At 42.1% G+C, this 19,148-nt stretch overlaps 2 protein-coding genes across 5 annotated transcripts in view; both read right to left on the bottom strand.

Moving 5' to 3' along the window:
• Positions 1 to 9,421, bottom strand: part of TNRC6B (trinucleotide repeat containing adaptor 6B) — a 330,819-nt gene extending 321,398 nt beyond the window's left edge. For all 4 annotated transcript variants that reach the window (XM_053721289.1, XM_053721285.1, XM_053721286.1 and 1 more), the window contains exons 1-2: positions 9,371 to 9,421; positions 6,046 to 6,129 (exon numbers count right to left, since the gene is read on the bottom strand). The gene's annotated coding sequence lies outside the window, so the exon portion shown is untranslated. The remainder of the gene's footprint in view (positions 1 to 6,045; positions 6,130 to 9,370) is intronic.
• The window catches only part of FAM83F (family with sequence similarity 83 member F), an 818,594-nt gene that overhangs the window by 623,822 nt on the left and 175,624 nt on the right, over positions 1 to 19,148 (bottom strand). The gene's annotated exons all lie outside the window — the stretch shown is intronic.

Genomic DNA, 19,148 nt, shown 5'->3' with positions numbered 1-19,148 from the left:
ATCAGAAGTAAAAAGTATATTATAACTGAGATAAGGGGCAGTCTGCAGAAGGCAAGATACAAGGTAATCACAGGGGTAAAAAGTATATTAATATAACGGAGATAAGGAGCAGTCTGCAGAGGGTTAGATACAGGGGTAAAAAGTATATTAATATAACTGAGATAAGGGGCAGTCTGCAGAGGCTTAGATACAAGGTAATCGCAGAGGTAAAAAGTATATTAATATAACTGAGATAAGGAGCAGTCTGCAGAGGGTTAGATACAAGGTAATCACAGAGATCAAACGTATATTAATATAACTGAGATAAGGGGCAGTCTGCAGAGGCTTAGATACAAGGTAATCGCAGAGGGCACAAGTATATTAATATAACTGAGATAAGGGGCAGTCTGCAGAGGGTTAGATACAAGGTAATCACAGAGGGAACAAGTATATTAATATAACTGAGATAAGGGGCAGTCTGCAGAGGCTTAGATACAAGGTAATCACAGAGGTAAAACATATATTAATTTAACTGAGATAAGGGGCAGTCTGCAGAGGGTTAGATACAAGGTAATCACAGAGGTAAAAAGTATATTAATATAACCGAGATAAGGAGCAGTTGCAGAGGCTTAGATACAAGGTAATCACAGAGGTAAAAAGTATATTAATGTGATAAGAAGCAGTATGCATTGGCTTAGATACAGTGTAATCACAGAGGTAAAAAGTATATTAATATAACTGAGATAAGGGGCAGTCTCCAGAGGGTTAGATACAAGGTAATTACAGAGGTAAAAAGTATATCAATATAACTGAGATAAGGGGCAGTCTGCAGAGGGTTAGATACAAGGTAATCAGAGGTAAAACGTATATTATAACTGAGATAAGGGGCGGTCTGCAGAAGGTTAGATACAAGGTAATCACAGAGGCAAAAAGTGCATTAATATAACTGAGATAAGGAGCAGTATGCAGAGGCTTAAATACAAGGTAATCACAGAGGTAAAAAGTATATTAATATAACTGAGATAAGGGGGCAATCTGCAGAGGGTTAGATACAAGGTAATCACAGAGGTAAAAAGTATATTAATATAACTGTGATAAGGAGCAGTATGCAGAGGCTTAGATACAAGGTAATCACAGAGGTAAAAAGTATATTAATATAACTGAGATAAGGGGCAGTTGCAGAGGCTTAGATACAAGGTAATCACAGAGGTAAAAAGTATATTAATATAACTGTGATAAGGAGCAGTATGCATTGGCTTAGATACAGTGTAATCACAGAGGTAAAAAGTATATTAATATAACTGAGATAAGGGGCAGTCTCCAGAGGGTTAGATACAAGGTAATTACAGAGGTAAAAAGTATATCAATATAACTGAGATAAGGGACAGTCTGCAGAGGCTTAGATAAATGGTAATCACAGAGGTAAAAAGTATATTAATATAACTAAGATAAGGGGCAGTCTGGAGAGGGTTAGATACAAGGTAATCAGAGGTAAAAAGTATATTATAACTGAGATAAGGGGCAGTCTGCAGAAGGTTAGATACAAGGTAATCACAGGGGTAAAAAGTATATTAATATAACGGAGATAAGGAGCAGTCTGCAGAGGGTTAGATACAGGGGTAAAAAGTATATTAATATAACTGAGATAAGGGGCAGTCTGCAGAGGCTTAGATACAAGGTAATCGCAGAGGTAAAAAGTATATTAATATAACTGAGATAAGGAGCAGTCTGCAGAGGGTTAGATACAGGGGTAAAAAGTATATTAATATAACTGAGATAAGGGGCAGTCTGCAGAGGCTTAGATACAAGGTAATCGCAGAGGTAAAAAGTATATTAATATAACTGAGATAAGGAGCAGTCTGCAGAGGGTTAGATACAGGGGTAAAAAGTATATTAATATAACTAAGATAAGGGGCAGTCTGCAGAGGCTTAGATACAAGGTAATCACAGAGATAAAAAAAAGTATATTAATATAACTGAGATAAGGGGCAGTCTGCAGAGGGTTAGATACAAGGTAATCAGATGTAAAAAGTATATTATAACTGAGATAAGGGGCGGTCTGCAGAAGGTTAGATACAAGGTAATCACAGGGGTAAAAAGTATATTAATATAACTGAGATAAGGGGCAGTCTGCAGAGGCTTAGATACAAGGTAATCACAGGGGGAACAAGTATATTAATATAACTGAGATAAGGGGAAGTCTGCAGAGGGTTAGATACAAGGTAATCACAGAGGTAAAAAGTATATTAATATAACAGATAAGGGGGCAGTCTGCAGAAGCTTAGATACAGGGTAATCACAGAGGTAAAACGTATATTAATATAACTGAGATAAGGGGCAGTCTGCAGAGGCTTAGATATATAGTAATCACAGAGGGAACAAGTATATTAATATAACTGAAATAAGGGGCAGTCTGTAGAGGCTTAGATACAAGGTAATCACAGAGGTAAAACGTATATTAATATAACTGAGATAAGGGGCAGTCTGCAGAGGGTTAAATACAAGGTAATCACAGAGGGAACAAGTATATTAATATAACTGAGATAAGGGGCAGTCTGCAGAGGCTTAGATACAGGGTAATCACAGAGGTAAAAAGTATATTAATATAACTGAGATAAGGGGCAGTCTGCAGAGGCTTACATAAAGGGTAATCACAGAGGTAAAATATATATTATAATAACTGAGATAAGGAGCAGTCTGCAGAGGCTTAGATACAGGGTAATCACAGAGGTAAAAAGTATATTAATATAACTGTGTTGGTTATGCAAAAACTGGGGAATGGGTAATAAAGGGATTATCTATCTTTTAAAACAAGAAAAAATCTGGTGTTGTAGTGAAAAAAATGACCCTCTCTCTATTCATTAGCACCTGTAATATGTGCACTACTCCTCTGTGTGTCTTCAGGGACATGAAATTCAGATTTATTCTTACATAATTTAAATAGAATATACAATTTTATAATTTCCTGCCGTTAGTAAATCTGCTTCATTTTATTGGTATCCTTTGTTGAAGGAGCGGCAATGCACTACTGGGAGCTAGCTGAGCACATCAGGTGAGCGAATGACAAGAGGCATATCTGTGCCACCACCAATCAGCAGTTAGATCCAAGTAGTGCATTGCTGCTCCTGAGCTCCTAATAATACCAGTGCTATTGCAGGATGCTTGGAAGGCTATGACAGCACAGTCATTAAGGGGAGTGTATATGTATATATATATATATATATATATATATATATATATATATATATATATATATATACACACACACAAATAGATGGAAATATATTTAATATAAATTAGCCCTAGTGCAAACATCTATTCAATGCAATGTAACTGCTGTTTCCTTTAATAAAAAAAAACAGGAATATGTGGAGCTCAGACACACGCTCCTCAGTGATAAAATAAAAGCTGCCTTGTTAAAGGGACAGTCTACGCCAGAAGTGTTATTGTTTTAAAAGATAGATAATCCCTTTATTATCCATTCCCCAGTTTTGCATCACCAACACTGTTATATTAATAGACTTTTTACCTCTGTGATTAACTTGTATGTAAGTATCCTCTGACAGCCCCTTGATCACGTGTGTTTGTATTTATTATCTATTGACTTGCAATTTAGCCAATAAGTGCCGTGTCTGCCACAAACCATGGGTGTGATCACAATGTGATCTATGTGGCTCACATGAACTAGTACTCCACTGTTGTGAAAAGTTAATACAAAACCATGTGCTAAGAGGCTGTCTATAGTGGCTTAGAAACAGGCAGACATTATGAGGTTTAAATGTTATAAAAAGTGTATTAATATAACAATGTTGGTTGTGGAAAGCTGGGGGGGGGTAGTAAAGGCGTTATCTATTTAAACAATAACAATTTTAGTGTTGACTGTCCCTTTAAGGGTGAACAGTCACTAATAATTGTTAATCTGAGATACAGGCTCCTTAGGGTTTTGCTTTGAGCATTTGAAACACGACCCAATCCCTCACAGGTTGGACAGAGAACACAAAAGATCAAAACAAGAGAAATAATACAGAAGTGTCTTAGCGTAGAATCAGCTGCAAACACAAAACCGTACAGGATTCTGAAATGTGAACTGGCTCAACAGATGGGGCTAATACCCACGCTGACAAGTCTAAACCTTGTACAGTAATCTTAGGAATGCTCCGTTTTATGGACAGAGGCTCAGGCAGGATATGAAAAGATTCCACAACAGGAATATTAATGCCACTCTCTGCCAAGTGATAAAGACCTCACATCAACATCAAGTCACTGCTCAGGTTATTTTTTGTTTACTTCAATGCGCAGATCTGCTAGTCTGAAGAGACCAATCAGCGAGTGAGATCTACCAGACCAGACCAATCAGCGAGCGAGATCTACCAGACAAATCAGCGGGTGAGATCTACCAGACCAGACCAATCAGCGGGTGAGATCTACCAGACCAATCAGCGAGTGAGATCTACCAGACCAGACCAATCAGCGAGTGAGATCTACCAGACCAGACCAATCAGCGAGTGAGATCTACCAGACCAGACCAATCAGCAAGTGAGATCTACCAGACCAGACCAATCAGCAAGTGAGATCTACCAGACCAGACCAATCAGCAAGTGAGATCTACCAGACCAGACCAATCAGCAAGTGAGATCTACCAGACCAGACAAATCAGCAAGTGAGATCTACCAGACCAGAAATATAGATGGCCGATTGTCTTGATCATGCAAGTGCTCACAGTGATGAAGGTTTTCATTTTGTTCTCAAATGATCAATTTAAGGGACATGGGATACAAAAAAAAAACCCTCATGATTTAGACAGAGTTAAAAAAAAACAAAAAAAAAAAACCTTCTCAACTTACTACAGTTCCCAAATTGACCTGTCTCCTATGGTGAACATATATTCTTTCCATGAGAGCATACTCGTGTAGGCTCCGCAGCGTGCACGTGTCTTGTCCACTATATTGCAGCAGTGTAATCCATATATTGCACAGGTCACACACTCCTGAGCTTACCTGAGAGGGAGAAGCACTGCACAAAATTAAACAGGCAGTAAACACCTTGTAATGACTGCAGTCTTCCAAAAGATTAACCTATCAGCAGTCTGAAGGTTATAAAAGATTAACTTGTTGTTTGCTGCAATTGTATTTCAACAGTCAAACTCTACCCACCCCTTTCATTATTTGGAGGAGCCAATCCGGACTTGAATCAGGAGATGACAGGGCTTACCACTGTCATTGTGTTAACAAAATACCCATTGTCTTGTGTCAGCAGAAAATATAACAAACAAAAATACAAATTAGGGACGGATATGTGGCGGGGTTAGGCGTATGAAGCTGCTGTGTGCTCTTTCAGTTTTCAGAACTAGAAAAGCCATAATCTTCAGACTTAAATTACAGCAAAAAGGGGGCAAAATAATGAAAGTATAATGTAACGTTGTTTAACTGTGCACAATTACGCATTTTATATTACAATCTCAAAGTTTCCTGCATTTTTAAATCGACAACCTCCAAAAGGTTTCCCAAAGGATACAACTTAGAGGTCTTCACAAAATGATTCTTTACACAGAGAAAGGATCTTAAAGGGATATGAAACCCAAACATTTTCTTTTGTGATTTGGACAGAACAAAGTTTTATAAAAGTTTCCAATTTACTTGTATTATCTAATGCGCTTCGTTCCCATGATATTCTGTGTTGAAGAGATACTTAGGTAGGCGTCCAGAGCACTTCATGGCAGGAAATATTGCTGCTATATAGTGCTCCAGACACGTGCACACCCCTGAGCTCACGTCCCTGCTTTTCAACAAAAGATACAAAGAGAAAGAAGAAAATTTGATCACCTGAATCATGAGGGAAAAAAAAATTGGGTTTCATGCCCTTTATTATATATTTTGTTTTTGGATTAGGTCTTAAGATTTTCTTTCGAAACAAAGTTGTGCGTTTAAATGAAAGTACTAAAGTTACACCACACGATGCTCTCTGGAAACCTCTTTCAGACACTAGAAGCTGCCGCCTTGCAATGTCACTAGCTGCTGGCTATGAATGGTTTTGCTGAGGTTGTTCTATGTGAATGTGCGATCGTACCTTTCACCAGCAGAGTGTGTGACTGCAGCAAGCAAGGTGGCGAATCCTGGGCACAGTCAGCGCATACAGCAAAAGACAAAAGCCCTGTGGAGAGAAAGGAAACAATAGCTAAGCAATGTTACTGAATCATGTGTCTGACATGGCAGAACGGATTCCAAAAGAATTCAAGGATGACACAAACGTAAAACCTCATCAGTTATTGTGAAAGCGCTCGGTCATGTGAAAGTGACAACTGTTAGAAGATCTACGCAAATCTGTGCACAAAACAGTCAGGTACCAAGTGTGGAAAGTCACAGAAACGCTCAGGTACTGTAGCCATATGTCATTAAAAGGGACATAACATTGTAAAACAAATGCTGGAATATATTGCTTGTATGTAACTATGTGTTTACCCATGGGAAATTGGTTAAACACATAGTTAAAGTCCGCACCAGAGCAGCAATGAAATACTGAAAGCTAGCCAATGGCAAAAAGGCATATGTGCAGCTAGTTCCTGGTAGGGCATCACTACGCCTGAGCCTACCTATGTATGCTTTTTAACAAAGGATACCAAGAGAATAAAATACATTTGATAACAGAAGCAAAGTCTCTTAACCCTTTAAGGACACAGCTTTCAGTTTGCTCAATTGTTTTACGACGGAAAAATTCCGTCATATGTCCTTAAGAGGTTAAAAATGTTCCTCTGTCTAATCCATGAAAATTTAATTTTGACTTTCATGTCCTCTTAAAATAAAACTGATGCTGATATTTTCTTTTCAGAAGACAGAATATAGCTTTACATGCAATATTTAAAATGGTTTTACACAGCTAGAAATGACATTCCCCACCAAAGCAGATTACTCTGACCTATCTCCTCCTCCCCAAAACCCCAGTACACACACGTCCTTCCCCCAAATCCTCTTGCATAGCAATCCCCCAAACTTTCCTCCATATTCTCCTGCACATCTTACACCATATACTGCTCCTACACATACAACTCCAGCCTACATATCCCTAAATGCGACTGCGCCCATTTCTATCCTCCTGCGCCTACATATCATCCCTAAATACGACTGCATCCATATCTATCCTCCTGCGCCTACATATCATCCCTAAATACGACTGCATCCATATCTATCCTCCTGCGCCTACATATCATCCCTAAATACAACTGCGTCCATATCTATCCTCCTGCGCCTACATATCATCCCTAAATACGACTGCGCCCATATCTATCCTCCTGCACCTACATATCATCCCTAAATACGACTGCGCCCATATCTATCCTCCTGCACCTACATATCATCCCTAAATACGACTGCACCCATATGTATCCTCCTGCGCCTACATATCATCCCTAAATGCGTCTGCGCCCATATCTATCCTCCTGCGCCTACATACATCCCTAAATGCGACTGCGCCCATATCTATCCTCCTGCGCCTACATACATCCCTAAATGCGACTGCGCCCATATCTATCCTCCTGCGCCTACATACCATCCCTAAATGCAACTGCGCCCATATCTATCCTCCTGCGCCTACATACATCCCTAAATGCGACTGCGCCCATATCTATCCTCCATCTCTAACACCAGATAATATTGCAAATCCTAAGCCCCCCTACATCAAATCCCCCAAATACTTCCACATCACCTGGACCTACATCTCTCTCTCAGATCCTCCTACATCTACATCACTGCCTCATATCCTCCTAAACCTAAATAGTTTCCCTGCTTCCCTATGGCCTCTATTACCATAAAGCCAAACCACCTCCCTCTACTCCAGTATCAATCCTTACCACCCCCTGCTGAGCTCCCAAACTGTATCCTCCCATTTTGTTCTGCTATTAACTCTCTCAGCCCACATAAGCGTGTTTGTTACGTGCGCCGTACATCACTTATCATCCGCTCCTGCACCTGGGGACTATAACCCTGAGCATCTTCTATCCAGGGTCTAGTTTTCATGCTGCCATCTCTACCTTTAACCCTTTTATTTCAGGTCTCAATACCTTCAGCCTGCCTACTGCTTCTCTCTTATCAAGCCCTACTCCTAGGCCTCGTTGAACTATTTATATTAATACCAGTTCCCCCTCTCAACCCGCTATACCCCCAAACTCTTCTCTCAGGCTCCCTATATTCAACACCTCAGCCTACTGTGTATCCAAGGCCCCCTTTTCTCAACACTCTATAACCCCAATCTCTGAGATTCTTTACATCATGCTCCTTATTATCCACAGCTCCCTCTCTCAAACCTCCTATACCCCCAAACGTTCGTCTCTAAATGTATTACTTCATGACAACTATATATAACCCCCCAACTCAGTCCTTTTTTTCACAGCTCTTCTCTCCTGCACCCCACAGTCCCCCATCTCATTACACCCATTTCCCCTCATTACTGCCCCAGCCCCCCCTCATCTCAGGTCTCATTTACCCCAAACTCCCCCTGATTGCTAAAGCCACGTTTACTCCTCCCCTTCATCTCTTAAGCCTCATTCACCCCTCCGCTTCCCCTCATCTCTCAGGTATCATTTACCCCTTAACTTCCCTTCATCTCTCAGGTGTCATTTAACCCACCAGACTCTCAGGCCCCATTTACCTCAACTCTTCTCACACGCCTCATTACCCCACCTACTACCCTCTTCTTTCATTCTTCCATGCACATTTATGCCCAAACCTCCCACTCATCTCTCAGGCCTCACTTAACTCCCAGCATCCCCCCAACTCCCTTTCATCCCTCATGTCTCATTTACCCCCAGCTCCCTCTCGGGACTCTTTTACCCCCAGCTCCCCCTCATTTACCCCCAGCTCCCCCTCATGTCCCATTTACCCCCAGCTCCCTCTCGTCTCTCATGCCTCTTGTACCCCCAGCTCCCTCTCGTCTGTCAGGCCTCTTGTACCCCCCATCTCCCTCTCGTCTGTCAGGCCTCTTGTACCCCCCATCTCCCTCTTAGGCCACATTTACCATTAGTTCCCTCTCATGCCACATTTACCATTAGCTCCCTCTCAGGCCTCTTACCATTAGCTCCCTATCGCATCTCAGGCCTCATTTACCCCCAGCTCCCTCTCAAGTCTCATTTACCCCCAGCTCCCGGTCGCCTCTCAAGTCCCAGCTACCCCTCGTCTCTCAGGCATGATTATTTACCCCAGCTCTTCTCAGAGGCCTCATTACCAAAGCTCCCCTTCAGCTCTAAGGCCTCATAACCCCAGCTCCTCCCCTCTCTCAGGCCTCAGGTCCCCTCTTCTCTCATTCTTTCATGCACCCTTATGCCCCAGCCACCAACTGTGTCACTGCAGACTTTATTACAGCCTATCATGTTTCATGCCCCCGGCCTCAAGAAGTCTCCCACCTCCAGTTACACCGCGCTCCCCCGTCTGACTGCACCACAACCCGCCCCGCCCTCTGGCAGCAACACCACAACATGACTCGCCACAGACACGCCCACCGCTTGCAACCATTGGCTAGCCACAGTGAAATTCCTAACGTTGATTTGTCTTCTTGAACTGTCACTTAAAAAGTCTCCACCCATTCCTTTAGTATGGTTGCTGATTGGTAATACAAATTGTCAATTACGTCATGACGTCCCGTGGAATCTGAGGGGGCTGGGCTATAATATGGCGTCTCCGATCTGCGCTCCAAGCCTCGCTTTAATGCGTTGCTGCGACAGTGACGTAGATTGAAGAGGGTTTTAGAGTTGCCACGGCCCACAGCTAGAGTCGTTGACGTATTTGCAGCACCATAGACTCATAGTGGTCTAAACTGGAACTGCAATTATTTATTATTATTACAGGTGAATTTATCGTATTTCACTAATACACATGACTGTATCCTAGGGAGACACACACCACTGTATCTTAGAGAGACACACACCATTGTATCCTATAGAGATACACACCACTGTATCCTAGTGAGACACACACCACTGTATCCTAGTGACACACACACACCACTGCATCCTAGTGACACACACACAGAACACTGCATCCTAGTGAGACACACAGAACACTGCATCTTAGTGAGACACACACCACTGCATCCTAGTGAGACACACAGCACTGCATCCTAGTGAGACACACAGCACTGTATCCTAGTAAGACACACAAAGCTTTATCCTAGTAAGGCACACAACACTATCCTAGTGACTAGTGAGACACACACCACTGTATCCTATTGAGACACACACCAATGTATCCTAGTGACACACAACACTGTATCCTAGTGAGGCGCACACCACTGTATCCTAGTGAGGCGCACACCACTGTATCCTAGTGAGGCGCACACCACTGTATCCTAGTGACACACACACAACTGCATCCTAGTGAGACACTCACCACTGTATCCTAGTGACACACAAAACTGTATCCTAGTGAGGCGCACACCACTGTATCCTAGTGAGGCGCACACCACTGTATCCTAGTGAGGCGCACACCACTGTATCCTAGTGAGGCGTACACCACTGTATCCTAGTGAGACGCACACCACTGTATCCTAGTGAGGCACACACAACTGTATCCTAGGGAGGCGCACACCACTGTATCCTAGTGAGGCGCACACCACTGTATCCTAGTGAGGCACACACCACTGTATCCTAGTGAGGCACACACCACTGTATCCTAGTGAGGCACACAGCACCGTATCCTAGTGAGGCACACAGCACCGTATCCTAGTGAGGCACACAGCACCGTATCCTAGTGAGACACACACCACTGTATCCTAGTGACACACACACACACACCACTGCATCCTAGTGACACACACACACAACACTGCATCCTAGTGAGACACACAGAACACTGCATCGTAGTGAGACACACACCACTGCATCCTAGTGACACACACAGCACTGCATCCTAGTGAGACACACAGCACTGCATCCTAGTGAGACACACAGCACTGTATCCTAGTAAGACACACAAAGCTTTATCCTAGTAAGGCACACAACACTTTATCCTAGTGAGGCACACAACACTATCCTAGTGACTAGTGAGACACACACCACTGTATCCTATTGAGACACACACCAATGTATCCTAGTGACACACAACACTGTATCCTAGTGAGGCGCACACCACTGTAACCTAGTGAGGCGCACACCACTGTAACCTAGTGAGGCGCACACCACTGTATCCTAGTGAGGCGCACACCACTGTATCCTAGTGACACACACACAACACTGCATCCTAGTGAGACACACACAACACTGCATCTTAGTGAGACACACAGCACTGCATCCTAGTGAGACACACAGCACTGCATCCTAGTGAGACACACAGCACTGTATCCTAGTGAGACACACAACGCTTTATCCTAGTAAGACACACAACGCTTTATCCTAGTAAGGCACACAACACTTTATCCTAGTGAGGCACACAACACTATCCTAGTGACTAGTGAGACACACACCACTGTATCCTAGTGACACACAAAACTGTATCCTAGTGAGGCGCACACCACTGTATCCTAGTGAGGCGCACACCACTGTATCATAGTGAGGCGCACACCACTGTATCCTAGTGAGGCGTACACCACTGTATCCTAGTGAGGCGCACACCACTGTATCCTAGTGAGGCACACACAACTGTATCCTAGGGAGGCGCACACCACTGTATCCTAGTGAGGCGCACACCACTGTATCCTAGTGAGGCACACAGCACCGTATCCTAGTGAGGCACACAGCACCGTATCCTAGTGAGGCACACAGCACCATATCCTAGTGAGGCACACAGCACCGTATCCTAGTGAGGCACACAGCACCGTATCCCAGTGAGGCACACACCACCGTATCCCAGTGAGGCACACACCACCGTATCCCAGTGAGGCACACACCACCGTATCCCAGTGAGGCACACACCACCGTATCCCAGTGAGGCACACACCACCGTATCCCAGTGAGGCACACACCACCGTATCCCAGTGAGGCACACACCACCGTATCCTAGTGAGGCACACACCACCGTATCCTAGTGAAACACAAAAGTCACCACTGTTTAAACATAAAAGTCTTGTGTAAGTAACTGAAACCCTGTGCTGGGTCTCAACCAAAAGCACCAATATCAGACTATATTACAGATTCCAGCTGTACCGCATTTTACAGGACTGTCCAAATTTAGTAGCTTTGTCCAACTTTATTTCATAACGTAAAATGCAGAAACAACCACGCATAACTGCACCGTCAACCCCACCTGCAGAACCTCATACGCTCCTGACAGTTCTGGGGGCAATGCTGAGCTTCCTCTTTGTGTATGTTTTTTTCCCCTATCAGGACTCACAACTGTCCCATATATTGCAGTATTGTCACTGTTTGGGAGCTCTGCATAACTGTTCCTGCCAATCAGCAAGCGCTACCCAGGTGATGAACCAAAAATTGTCCGGCTCCTAAGCTTACATTCTTGCTCTTAAAATAAAGATACCAAGAGAACAAAGCAAAATGTATAATAGGAGTAAATTAGAAAGTTGCTTAAAATTGCTGCTCTATCCGAATCATGAAAGAAAAAAAATTGGGTTTCTTATACCTTTAAGGGGAAATGTCCTGGTTTTCAGAGTGAAACAAGGGACTGCTCTAATTCTGCCCATGGCAATCCCTCACTGTCCACTTTCCACCCAACCCCTGCCACAATAGCCCTGGACACAAGTCTATCTCACTTCCCAGTGCTGCATATAGGGTTTAATCAATCTAGGCCAGATTTTGTGGTTATCTGAACTGGAGCACAGGTAAATAATTAGTTGATTAATAAACATGCACCTAGATTGAGAGTTTTGAGCGCTATAGAGAAATTAACGAACACAACAAAAGTTACGTTATTTAATTTCCGATAGTGCTGCTATTACAAGTTCTCAAGCATACGCCTTTTGCGTGCGATACGGTTGCGTTGAGCTCCATACCGCACACAATCAGAGCGCTGCTGAAACGTGCTCATGCACGATTTCCCCATAGACATCAATGGGGAGAGCCGGAAAAAAAAGAAAACTAACACCTGCGATCGCGGAAACAAAAGTTCCGTAACGCAGCCCCATTGATGTTTATAGGGATATAAAAATACGGTTTATACCTAACACCCTAACATAAACCCAACGTCTAAACACTCCTAATCTGCTGCCGCCAACATCGCTGATGTCTGCCTACAGTTATTAACCCCTAATCTGCCGCTCCCGATATCGCCGGCACTATACTACATTTATTAACCCCTAGACCGCCAGCCCCCCACATTGCAAATTAAGCTATATTAACCCCTAAACCGAACCCTAACGTAACCCTAAACCTAACCCTAACACCCCCTAACTTTAACATAATAAAAATATAGCTAAATTGGAGGCGGAGCCAACAGCCAACATGGTCAGTCGCATAATACATAAGCTCCGGCTGTTGAGTCTACTATTTGAGGTGTATTGACAATCTGCTGTGTTGTTTAAGATACAGATTCTGGACTCTATCGAGACTGCCTCATCGCTGGCACAATTCATCAAGGTCTCATGTTTGGGAGGTGAATTTGGCCGGGACCTAGGTGCTTCTAAGCTGCCACGTGGCTAGCATCTACTGGAGTTATCGAATTGATCTCAGTGGCAAAATAGCCAGCATTGTAGCCCCCTGCACCAAAGCGGTTACATGTGTTTTTGACCAGATTCCTGGGACATGTCAATTGAGCCACCCTGGGCTGATAGTTTCACTTGAGACAGTGTAACCCGAAAAGGAAGATGGCAGCTATAGACGGCTGGGGGGGAAAAAAGTCCTGCAGCTCCTTGAGACCTCCTTCCAATGACTGTAGTCGCAGATCACTAGAGCTCTAATGGAATAATTACCTAGCCAATTGCTACATAGCCAAGCCACCCAAGGGGAACATAGAATTTCAGGAGCACCTTACACTGCAGAGGAAAACCAGATGAAACTTTCACAGATATGGCCAACAACTAGGCATGAGAGCTCCTTTCTGATGCCCATTAACGGGAATCCCCACTCATCTGACAGCAGCGTCAGCGGTTTGCAGACATCGGCTTTCAAGATGAGATACAGCCTACAACTACAACCCTTGAATTCCTATGTTGGTGGCCCACATGTGACCCGACAAGTCAACAGAAGCATATTAACCCAATGTGCAGCTCCGCATCCCCTGAAGTTTAAGCCATTACCTGCCCTGGACTTAGCCTTCGGTCCGATCCTGAAGTCAGTAATCCAGGGGCTGCTGACAGATACACCCAACGCTTCTGTCGATCCTACCCTGCAGGGCCTAATGAAGTCCACGATTGTTCAACTATGGAGGGTGAGTGGCTGGCCTCACGGACTCGTAGACGGGGAGGTCACCCACCGCTCTGGAGTGGGATAGATGTAAGATCCTCTCATATACTGCTACTGGTGGATTTTAAAATGACAGGACTCTCTCTTCTTATTAAAGTTTTTATAAATAAGTGTGTTACAGTTGTTTCTAGTTCCCAATGTTTCCTAGTTAAATACATCAGGATTTGATCTTTAATGTGTACTATTGGATTTAGAATAGTGAGTAGTCGAATGACAGTTTTTGCAATTTGCTGGCTTATATACAAACACTCGAGAGGCAGACATGTCTGATTTAATGTTTCTTAAATAAGTTATTGGATCTGTGTTATTATATACTTATTACTGTCAGGATCTCTTACATATAGGGGTATTCACATTAATGTGAGCAACTATTTCTCCCTCTTTATTGTATATGACTCTCAAGCTGGAAGTAATATAGCCGTGCTGTCAGCGGCAGAGATGACATGGCTAACAATTTTTAAAAATGAAACTAATGTGCTTACTATATTCCAAGGAGTCAAGATAACAACCCCCTCTAGCCCTATACATACACTATCCATTCCTCTCTGTCACATGTTACCTCATATTTAGTACAAAAAGCGGTTTCCTCAGGGGTGGTATACTTTATTCTAACCAGGCCTTCAATTTATATTTCTTTCTTTTTTATGGCCCCTAGCCTCACTCCTTGAGTTTGGGATGGCTCTGCCCCCCCCCCCATCTCCCCCCCTTTACACCATTGAGCTTACTTAGTAAGCAAAGGAAAATAAATCCTATAGAAACATGTATTTTTTATTTACTCTTTACATGGCAACAACCTAATACTACTACTACTATCTCAGTATCAATTGTATGCATATGTCTGATCACCTGTATTTCTCTGAAGGATGGTGATTGGTCGATGAGTGTAATACATATGTTTACAGAAGAACAAAATGTTACCCATTATGGTTGGAACCTATTACATAATTTGTTTTTGCCGCACAAATCAGCACAAACGCAGCACAAACGAATGGTATATTTGTTTTTAAAATTGAATAACATGGGGTGCAAAGTGGGCGGGGTTTCATAAAAATAATGCGCTATATCTCCGAAACCAAAACAGCACAAACGTTCATTTTTGCAGCACAAACGCAGCACAAACAAATGGTATATTTGTTTTTAAAATTGCATAACATCGGGTGCAAAGTGGGCGGAGTTTCAGCAAATATAATGCGCTCTATCTCCGAAACCAAACCGGCACAAATGTTCATTTTTGCGACAGAAACCAGCACAAACGCAGCACAAACAAATGGTATTTTTGTTTTTAAAATTGCATAACATGGGGTGCAAAGTGGGCGAGGTTTCATAAAAAAATAATGTGCAATATCTCCTAAACCAAACCGGCACAAACGTTGGTTTTTGCGGCACAAATCAGCACAAACGCAGCACAAACGAATGGTATATTTTAATTCAGTTTTTACAAACATGGGGTGCCAACTTCACATAGGTACAATTATTAACTAAATTAAAACTAAATACTTACCTGTTAAATAAAACCTAAGCTAGCTACACTATAACTAATAGTTACATTGTAGCTAGCTTACGTTTTATTTTTATTTCACAGGTAAGTTTGTATTTATTTTAACTAGGTAGACTAGTTAGTAAATAGTTATTAATTAATTATTTACTAACTACCTAGTTAAAATAAATACAAATTTACCTGTGAAATAAAACCTAACCTGCCTTACACTAAAACCTAACATTATAAAAAAAAAAAAAAACTACCATTACAAAATATAAAAAAAATTATCCAAAAAAAAAAGATGAATCCTATTCTCATACCCTTAAAAAAATAAAACCACCTCAAAATAAAAAACCCTACTCTAGAATAAACTACCAAGGGCCCTTAAAAGGGCCTTTTGGGGGGCCCTTGTAGGGCATTGCCATGAGATAAACAGCTCTTTTACTCCCAAAAAACTCCCCTAACACTATACAAACCCCCACCCCCAAACTACCAGGGGCCCTTGAAAGGGCCTTTTGTAGGGCATTGCCCTGAGATAAACAGCTCTTTTATTCCAAAAAAATACAACCCCCCCAACACTATACAACCTAAAGATATCAGCTCTTTTTTAAAATATAATTACAAAGACCCACAAACATTACAACCCCCCCAAACCCACAAAATAAAAAAAAACTATCTAAAAAATCTAAGCTACCCATTGTCCTGAAATGTCATTTGTATGGGCATTGCCCTTAAAAGGGCATTTAGCTCTTTTACTGCCCAGACCCTGACCTTAAAAATAAAACCCATCCAATAAACCCTTAAAAAAAAACCTTATACTAACCCCTTGACGATCCACTTGCAGTTTTTGAAGTTCCACTTGAACGATCTTCATCCCGGCAAAGTCTTCATCCAGGCGGCCTCTTCAATCTTCATACCGGCGGCGACGTCCTGATCAAAGCAGGGTACTGTTGGGGGGGGTGTTTGTATTTATTTTACAGGTAAAAGAGCTGATATCTTTGGGGCAATGCCCCACAAAAGGCCCTTTTAAGGGCCATTGGTAGTTTATTGTAGGCAAGTTTTTTTTTTATTTTGATAGGGCTATTAGATTAGGTGTAATTAGTAATTAGTTTAAATTTCTGTAATTTGTTTATTATTTTAGGTGTAATTCTTTTTTATTTTTGATAATTTGTTTGTTATTTTTCGTAATTTAGTGGAGTTTTTTTGTAATTTAGTTATTTTTTATTTTTTGAAATTAGATACTTAGATAGTAGTGTTAGGATTTTTTTATTGGTAGTTTAGTTTTATTTAATTGGTAGTTAGTTTAATTTTAGTTTAATAATTATAATAGTTTAATTGTTAGTTTAAAAAATTATTTTTTAATTTGACAGGTAAGTTTTAATATAATTTAAGCTAGGGAAATTTTAATTTTAATATAAAGTTAGGGTATCATTAGGTTAGGGGTTACTAGTTTAAATTTTGTTTATTTCATTGTGGGGGGGCTTTCGGTTTAGGGGTTAATAGTTTATTTTAGTATATTTTGTTGGTGGGGGGGCTTGCGGTTTTAGAGGTTAATAGGTTATTATATTGGTGGTGTGGGCGGACGGCAGATTAGGGGTTAATAATATTTAAATAGTGTTTGCAATGCTGGAGGGCAGGGGTTAAGGGGTTAATAAGTTTATTATAGTGGCGACAATGTCGGGGAGCGGCGGGATAGGGGTTAATACATTTTTTTTAGTGGCGGCGATGTCAGGTAGCGGCAGATTAGGGGTTAATAAATTTATTATAGTGTTTGCGATGCGGGAGGGCCTCGGTTTAGGGGTTAATAAATAGTTTATGGGTGTTAGTGTACTTTGTAGCAGTTTAGTTATGAGTTTTATGCTACAGCTTTGTAGCATAAAACTCATAATTACTGACTTTAGATGGCGGTACGGATCCTGTCATTTTAGACTGTAACGCAGGATTTTTAGCCTCACTGCAAAACTCGTAATACCGGCGCTATGGGAATCCCATGAAAAAACGTAATTTTTACATGTGCAGGACTGACGTTGCTGTACAGGCTAAAAGGTGTGTGGTACAGCTATACTGACAACACTTGTAATAGTTGTGGTGCTGTTTTAACGCTGAGAAAATGCCAAAGTTTCAGCGTACAAGCCGCAACGCAAAACTTGTAATCAAGGTGATGGTTATTTACCCTGCTCTCATCCAAGGTAATCCTAAATACCTGGACTGTTTAGGAGGCCTGAGGACCGTGGCCGGACATTTGTCTGACTGACAATTGTGTGACGTATAATATTGTGACAGACAAATGGCCGTCGGATAACAGTCCCGGCCGACGAACTAGATAGATAGGTAAGAATAGATACAGATCGAAAGATAGACAGACAGACAGATAGATAGTTAAAAGCATGTTGTGGAGGGTGGGACCTATGGTTAGGTTCCCAAGAGGCGGTTGCGGCGCCCAAAGTTTTTGATTAGAACAGAGCGCTCTGGAGCGTATCTGCTCTCGGCCGAACCTCAGAAAAAACAGTCTCTCGGACATATGTCTGATGGACAAATGTGCTTTGGCATTCTGTCCGTTGGCATTTTGTCCGAGCACTCCCTGAGGGACAGGTTTGCAAATCAGGTGATCTAGACCCTGGTTTCTCAACAGCCGCAGCTACAGCCCAGTACCGGGCCATAATGGCCCTTCTGGTGGGCCCTGACCTGACATGCCCCCCCGCTGCATGCTCTGACAGGCCTGCCGCTCCACACATAAAGAATACCAGGCAGGGCCTGTCAGAGTGCCATTGCACATGTGCGTGTGTGCTGTGCACATATATCAGCAGTTCAGTGATAGGACAAGAAGCTGCGAGCCAAGGAGCAGATGGGACGGACACCAATGAAAATACATATTTTCTTCCCCCACCGTGACACAAAAAAAAAAATATATATATATAGATATATATATATATATAAACTACCGGTGTCCTGGAGACATCCGGCTAAAATTTACTGGGCTTGAGGCCACTTGGGTTGAGAACCATTGATCTAGACTATATATGTGACCATTTCATAGTGTATTGCATAATTTAAACTTCCTTGGATACTGTCAAACACGTTGAAAAGGCAAGTTTCACACTTTATTAACCTTTGTGTGTTGAATTTGAGGTGTACTAAAAATAGATTTGTTGCCTAAATAAAGCACAAAACCTGTAGTTGCTGAAGCCAGTGCTGTGCATGCATTGTATGGGCAGGGCCGTCACTAGAAATTTTGGGGGCCCATGACTTAACCATTGATTAGCCCCCTCTCCTTTGACATGTGCAATTTTTGATCAAGTGACTAAAACGTATATGCACTTTATTCTTAAGCTGTAGTTAAACTTGGAATTGTTTTAA

The sequence above is a fragment of the Bombina bombina genome, chromosome 7 (assembly GCF_027579735.1).
Source record: "Bombina bombina isolate aBomBom1 chromosome 7, aBomBom1.pri, whole genome shotgun sequence".
Classification (NCBI taxonomy): domain Eukaryota; kingdom Metazoa; phylum Chordata; class Amphibia; order Anura; family Bombinatoridae; genus Bombina; species Bombina bombina.
The sequence above is the reverse complement of the archived record's forward strand: the minus strand, read 5'-3'. Positions and strand labels throughout refer to the sequence as shown.